At 40.2% G+C, this 7,830-nt stretch overlaps 1 long non-coding RNA gene across 1 annotated transcript; it reads left to right on the top strand.

Moving 5' to 3' along the window:
- Nucleotides 1-129: 129 nt before the first annotated feature.
- Nucleotides 130-5,748, top strand: LOC108449739. The gene is made up of 3 exons (XR_001866015.1): nucleotides 130-217; nucleotides 1,286-1,910; nucleotides 2,161-5,748. It is a non-coding gene; the product is annotated as an uncharacterized LOC108449739 (long non-coding RNA).
- Nucleotides 5,749-7,830: the final 2,082 nt, after the last annotated feature.

The following is a 7,830-nucleotide window of genomic DNA, read 5'->3' as shown; positions in this document are numbered from 1 at the left end:
TGCTTCTGTTTGTTTGGCTCTCTAAGCTGACTGTTGAAGAAGGAGTAAAGAACACAAATAGGGAAGTCAAATTGACTTCAAATAACCTAAATTCAAACTGTTGTTCTCTGTGCTCTCCCTGCAGAGTTGAGTACCCAGAGAGCTGAGAGGACTGGCTGCTTTCTGCTGGAAGTTAAGTTGGCCCAAAATGGGGACCTATCAGTTACTATCTACAAAGGTAAGAACTACTTTCATTTTATGGAGGATATTCAGCAGAAAATACTCTGATTGCATGGCCAGCATAACTCTGAGGATTCATGTTAATTACCTTGTACCCTTCATATGTAAATTCATGCCTATCTAGGAATATTACAACTATAACCTTTTCATCAGTAACAGAACACAATCAATTAATAATTTTGTTTGTTCGTTTTGCCATCTGTCCTCAACATCTGGAAGTTCTCCTTGAGCCATTCCTTTTCTTTAACTCACTTTTTACCTTCAATGTATCTACTGAGCTTGCATGTCTCTCTAATGTTAACTTGCAATTTTTCATTTAAAGACTCTGAAGTCCACGTACTTTGCATAATAAGACAATCAAAATTTTAATCAAGAATAAAATAATAATCTTAATGAAGCTACACTGAATTATATTAACTATTTTTTGGATTCACTGTGGGGACCACTTTTATGTTCTAGGGCCATTTCTAGATAGCTGTTGCTTCTAAAGATCTTCTGATAAGATTTTAGACCCTCTTCTTAAGAAAAACAATAAAAATAAAATGATTTTGAGGTATTTTGTATTTATAAACAAAAATTCTTCCTGACATGAAATTATGTTATTATAAACCTTTCCTTACTGTCATTTTCTCCATTTTCTAACACTGTTAGTCAGATCCAAAGCTATTCTCCTGGCTTTAGAATCTGACTGCATGAAATTTGTTAAATCTGCACTTGCTATGTTATAAATATATACTTATTTTGTAATTACATCAGTGCTATGGTTATGTACAATCTGCAGTCTTTAACTGGATATATCCATCACCATTCATGTGTCAGAATGTTTTGCTAATAATCAAGACCCTTGGTACCTTCATCATTGTACATCTGAGGATTCCTCCTTGTATGGCTCATTTTCTGCCAAAACCAGGAGTAGTATAGTGGGAAGGAACTGTGTTGGTCTCTTCCTATGGAAGTGGTCTCCTGACAGGCATTGAAAAGACTGAAGAATAACTTCAGTTTAGTTTGCAGAGAGCCCAGGCATGCAGGAAAGCCAGGAGCTAACATTTCCATCCTTTTGGAACAGGTCTGAGCTGCAGATCTCGGATGGTACAGCAAGGCTTTTAGGAAAACTCTTACCTCTCAGACAGAGCAGCCATGACCAAGCTTCCTACTGGCAATGACCCCTGACTGGTGTTAATTCCTGAACCATGCCTTGGCAGTGTCTTGGAGAGCTGCAGGCAGCCTGAGCCAAAGCTCTGCAGGGACTGTGAATAATCTAACAATCAGGACAGTTCCAGGACAGTGCTCAGGCCTGTGCCCTGGTGCTCTGATTTGCTGGTGGAAATGACAGTTCTGAACCACCTTTCCAACCTGTCACCTTTTGTCCTGGGGAGATGGCATCTTGGATCTGCATGGATGCACACTAAACACCTGCTCATCATGATTGCCTGTGCCCATCACATCACACATGGAAAAGCATAAAAACAAATCCTGCAGCACCTCAATTACACAGAATAGGTACCTGGGATTAAAGAAAGTGTTGGCGTTGTTGCAAACAAGCCTACTTTGGAAAGACTGTGCTCTTAATACAAGAGAAATACGATTTATTTATGAAAACAAGGAGGAGTTGCCATTCACCTTTCATGCTTTTTAGATGTTTGGTTTTTGTTGCACACATGTTGTGATACCCATAGGTCCTGGATACCAAGGTGAGTAGCCAAGCAAAGTTTTGGTGCATTCTGATCCTCTGGAAGCCATTGTGCAGAAGAGGTTTCATATCACTCTGCTCTTTCTTCCTGTTTTTATTCAGTCCTCTGTCTCATCCATAAACTATCACCTCCTCATTGATCCTTCACACATAAGATGGTTCCTGGGGCTCTCCTGTTATGAGTTAATACCATGTGAGATAACATGTTTGGATTGTCTTACAGCTGTTGCAATTTTGCTTTCCCTAAACAGAGTCTTGCCACAGGTCACAGGTCTTAGCTGGAGGTCAAGTGGAGGAACACTGTTACAGGTGTGTTCTGGGACACTGTGCAACCAGTACCTTGCAGCATAACAAATTTGAAGTTGAACATGCAAAAATTATTTTCTTCGAGATCTTACAGACCATCCTGGAGTCGACTGCTTATGATTTGCTTTGGAAACCTCACCTCTTTTTGCATCTGCACCATCAGGCAGTAACAGCTGATGTTTTGGGACAGTCTCACCCTCTTCACTCCAGAAGGAAAGTGGTGTTCCTGCCCACTGTCCTGTCTGAGGCCCAGCACACTCCATGCCAAGGAATAAATTCTGGTATTATCACACAGAGAAGGCTCACAGAAAGTGTGTTTGTAATTCTTCAGCTCTCTGAATTCTTCCCAGTTCACTGGGAAGAACATGGAAGTACTTTCAGATTCACGCTGCTGAAAACACTTTTTGTTCTTATGTCCACACATATCTGGTAGAACCACGTCTCTGCCTCCTTTAAATGTTCTTTTAGCTAATGTACTGCATTATGCATACTGTTGGAAAAGAAAATGAAAAGCAGACTCCTCTTGAATTCTATCTGTAATTCTCTGTGTTAATTTGCACAACTGACAAAAATCACTCAATATGGGAAATGAATCTTCTTCCACTGGTTTTGCATATAATCTGTTATATTAAATTTTGATTGAGGTTATCTGTCTAACTTGTAGGCCTATATATGCAAATCAAAAGCTCCAAGTATTGTGTTTGGCTAACAGCCAGAAATTCTGACTCACAATCAGTATAAAATACAAAAGAAATTTTTCTGTATCAGTAAGGAGGAAATTAGATACTTTAAAAAGGCTTTGTCATTTCTTCTATGACTCTTAAGCACTTAGAAAACTTCAGGCTGAACAGCATCATTCCAGTTAACGGAAATTTTTTTATATATAGAAACCAATATAAAAAAATAATGTCTCATAAGGTACTTCAATTATTGGAAGGCTCTCCTGGCTCTCAGAACCAACAGAGGTTGTGTGAACTTTGAAAAATCAGCCTCAAGGTCTTTTATCAAGCTGTTGTGGTTCAAACAAGAAATGTGTTTTTCATATTTGTACCTAGCCAGGTCTCCCAGACACTTTCTAGCAGAGATGACAGAGAGTATTATTCTTATTTTACTCTTACAGTGTAGAGATAAAAATGAGAAACAGAACTTACCTGTCAACATAGTTTACAGAACAGTGCTAGCACTAATGCAACCATACAACGGGGTTCAGGTCACAGCACCATGCACCCATCTCATTTCCTGCACCTGCATCTGTTCCTGTGGGGTCAGTGCTCTTCAGCATGAGGGAAACCTCGTGGGCATTGTGGCTCTGGAGCCATGAAGATGGGACACAGTAAGGCAAGCACTGCAGCTTCCAAACAGGGAGCCTCCTGCTAATCCTTGCACCAGTGCCCGTGCCACAGCCTTCTGTGTACCAAATAAACCCATTCCATGAACCTACTCATTTTCAATGAAACTTTTTGATACCCAGGATCAGTTGTCAAGATAGAGAAGATCTGCAAGTGAAAAAGGAAGTAAACTCAAAAAACTGCCCCTTTCTTTGGCTGTTTGAGAGAAATTAACAGTCAGATTAAATTAGAGAAACAGCCTAGAAAGTTCCTATGAAACTGCTTCTCTCTCACTTCCTCTCCTCTGCGTTGTGGTCCGGATGAGAAGACATCACAGTGACTCAGTGGATGAAGCAGTGCAACAGCTCCGGAGGGAGTGACCAGCACCCAGCAGAAATGGTGTGACAGGAAGGAGGGAGCTGTAGGGAAGACTGTGCTGCTGAGCTTCAGGTGACAAGAGAATTCATTGCAGTAACCACTCACGTACCAGAAGGTGTCTGACAGCCTGGAGAGGAAGCACAGCCATCCCTCCACACAACCTTATCTTTCAGCATAAATATTTGTCACTCTTTGCTGCTGTTATGTTCCTGGGGACCTTCTGGGGACAAGAAGCTCCTCTCATTAACCTCATTATCTCACCTTGCTTCAGCCACTCAGGCTTTCCTGGCAGACTTGCAATTTCTCTTGCAAATTTCCCCATGGAAGGGAATTTTAATTGCAGTTTTGCTGAAAACAATGCAATTTAGCTGTCTACAGGAATTTCCTCACGTTGAATCTATATTCTACTTGGCTTGAAATCTGTGCCCTGCACTGTGCTAAGTGTCAGCAGGTAGCAGGTGAGTGTGGGCAGACAGATGTTGGGGCTGTGTCCTCTCTGGCCTCTACAGAAGGCTTGTGCAGGGACCACTGCATCCCAATACTGCATCAGGTTAATTAGATTTTTCTGGGAATTAAGTTAAGGAGCCCTATGCAGCAGGGTCGAATTCAATCTAATAAATGTGTTGAACAGAAACTGAGCAATTGACTTCAAGTGCACTCAAGGAACTGAGTGGCAAATTGGAGAACAGAGAAAGATGGAGAACAAAATCAGAAGGATGAGAACAAGAGATGAAATGTGAAAAGAAAGGGACAGGCAGAGGAGGAAGTGCAGAGACCAACATGACCAAATGTTAACATAAGAAGATAATAAAGAGAAAAACTGCTGCAATGAAGCACAGGTAGGTGCTGGGATATTGGATACCAGTAACAGCCAGACAAGGTCTTGGGCATCCAGATTTCAAAATATCTTGATTTTTACAGATTTGTCTCTAAATCCTGAAAGCATTTTAGAAAGGTTTGAAAGTCCCAAATAAGAATACATATATACATATCATTAAGAAATAATGTGGTTGATCTGAGAAATCATAATATTTATCCTGGCATGGAATATGCACATGGTAGGAAATTTAGTTCCCCAAAATGGGACTTCTGCAGGGTTTTGTGCCTAAAATATACCTACAGATTGCATGTGTGAACAATCTACATTAAATGCTCACAGTAAGATTAATATGTCATCTGCAGAGGAAAAATAATAGTTTTTTTCACAGATAGCTTTTTTTCTCTAATACAATGATATTACTAACAACAAACTTTAAAGCATTACCAAAAAATGCTTGTTTTAATAAAGATTTAAAACCCACCAGCAACTCACATAGCTCTCTCCATTCAACACTTTTTTTTAGACACACTTTTTCATTTAACCATAAAGTCTTTAAAAAATCTTGACATATTGCATGTGAAATCTCAGCACAAAAGTTTGCTGGTGACATATTATTTTCCTTACAGCAACTATAATCGATATAACCAAGGCTCAAAGCAAAGTTTTATGGCTATTTTATAAACTTAGGAATGTACTCAGGGAAATTTATTATGGAAAAATTGACTCAACCTGTATTTAAGGATTAACTATGGCAAGTCCTGTGGCAGGGTGTAGCCCAAAATGTGCTGCTTCTGCTGAGTTACAGGTAGGGCTGAGTTACAGTAATGGGGAGCATTCAGGTGGTGTAGGGGAGAGGCAAAGTGTGGCTGGTGTGTTTGAAATGCTGTTCTGCTTTGCCCCCCCGAGAGGTCATGAAACCTGTAGGTATTTGGGTGGTAAGTGTGGCTGCCCCATCCCTGGAAGTGTTCAAGGCCAGGCTGGGTGGAGCTCTGAGCAACCTGGTCTAGTGGAAGGTGTCCCTGCCCATGGCAGGCAGGCTAGAACCAGATAATCTTTAAAGGTCTCTTCCAATCCAAACCACTCTGTGATTCTATGATATTCTCCAAAGTGTTTTAGTACCCATTTGTCTCTGAAATTAGTAATTCAGATGCTTACATGCATCTGAAAACATGGTTGTTGGTAGTCAAATTGATCAAAATAACTTTAAATCTCATTAAAAGACTACAGTGTTGTTTGTTCATATACTGCCTACATTTATCCATGAAAGACAAAAAGCAAAGAAAGATAAGAACATGGTGCCTTAATCTCTGAAATAATTGGTGATTATTTTATAGCAGGGTCTTATTAACACTTGATTTTACAAGGAGTCAAGGTCCTGAAGTCTAGCAGCTGTAGGAGGATTTTGGCTTTGTTTTGTTGTTTGTTGTATTTTTTGTGGTTTGTTGTTTTTTGGTTGTGTTTTGTTTTTTTTTTTTTTTTAATGTGTCTCTAATCCTCAGAGCTGCAATGAAAAGTTTAAAAATATGACTGAAGGATCAAAGGTCATATTTGAGATCTTAGAGGGTCAAAGGAAAAAAAATAAGAATAATCCCTTATTGTGGTATTCTGAAAGTTATAAACATGCTTAAGGCAATATGCTGATGGAGAGAGGTTGATTTGTGGGTTTTTTAGGTTTGGGAGTTTGGTAATACTGTCTTTACGTCACTTTCTGAAGCTTCTTTTACAATAACCACAATTATTCATATAAACAATCTAAAAGAAGAAAAAAATAATTTAGATTTAAAACACTAAATGTAGAAAATAAATTATAATATTGTGGGAAACAATTTTGCATAAACAAGGGAAAGGACTATTTATATGGTAGATTCTATTCCACCTTGAATGTTTGCTAATTTAATGAAGAATGGCCAGGAGATCTGCTTGCTTGTGATAACCAATGCTAAAATCCTTCTAAAGAAATTCTACCCTTTTCTTCCCTAATTGTTTAACTTTCAAGACCACAGTAGCTAGAAAAATATTGTGACAGTTTTATTCATAGGCACGCTTATTAGTAATTTTTTCATTTGTTTATTCCAGTCATTCCCATATCCCTTGGCAACAGCACTTTGTTGGCAGAGTTCATATAAATGCTGGGAGAAAGCAGGTTTTATAGACCCATTCACATCCCTTCCTGACCTGGTGTCAATGTTGTTAACCCCTCTCTCATTTCCAGGTCTGTTTCCTTCCATGATATCCTGTAGGAACCTATAGGACAGTTGTCTATTACATTAAGAAAAGGAGTCACATTTTTATTTAATTCTGTATGGTTTTAGAGAAGTGGCTACAGACTTTACGCCTGACCGAGCTTTGCACCTGTTAAATACAGAGACTTCCATAAGGAGGGAAATAAATCTTAATTCTTGTATTTCTTGATGATAACCACTGCAACCCTGTATTTTTTCAGAAGATTTTTGAGGAAAACTCTTCCCCCTTCTCTCCTCAATCGTTGTTTTATAGAATCCTCTGTGATTTGTTGGGAGCGATTACAGTGCAGGCTTTGTGAATACATACACGCACGGCTTTGAACCCAGGGAAAATCTCAGTTTAAGTGCTGTGATCAAAGGTCTGTGGCTGTAACGGGCTTGGTCTTATCCTCAAATTCAGTCCGTGTAAAAAGGTGCAGAGATCGTCAAGGAAAGAGCCACTTCTAAAACAAACTCTCATATTTTGATGCAGAATGTATGCTTGTTTCTATGCGTATAGAAACCACCTGCTGTTCTAAAGAAAAGACACCTCTCTCTCTGCTGTCCCAGACTCTCAGCCCTAGTGGCAGCCTGGCACCAAGGGTGGCACTGCCCTGGGTCTGCCCTGAGGCAGCAGAGCAGCCACAGGTGAAGCTTTTCCTTCTCTGAGACTCTGTGACGTCAAATCCATTCGCCCGCGGGGGCCGAGCTGCCTCTTTCGCTCGGCTGAATTTGCAAGCGCGTTGAAGGCTTTTTGGAGGGAGGGAGCGGAAAAATCTACGATCAGGAGTGGACTGCGGCCCTCCTGGGCTTGGCACACGTTTCCTCTCAGCCCGGGGGGGGCGGAGGGCAGCGGGGGCTTTGCCC

The sequence above is a fragment of the Corvus brachyrhynchos genome, unplaced genomic scaffold (assembly GCF_000691975.1).
Source record: "Corvus brachyrhynchos isolate BGI_N302 unplaced genomic scaffold, ASM69197v1 scaffold18, whole genome shotgun sequence".
In the NCBI taxonomy this organism is placed as follows: Eukaryota; Metazoa; Chordata; class Aves; order Passeriformes; family Corvidae; genus Corvus; species Corvus brachyrhynchos.
Note: the sequence above shows the minus strand (reverse complement) of the source record. Positions and strands in the feature narration are given on the sequence as shown.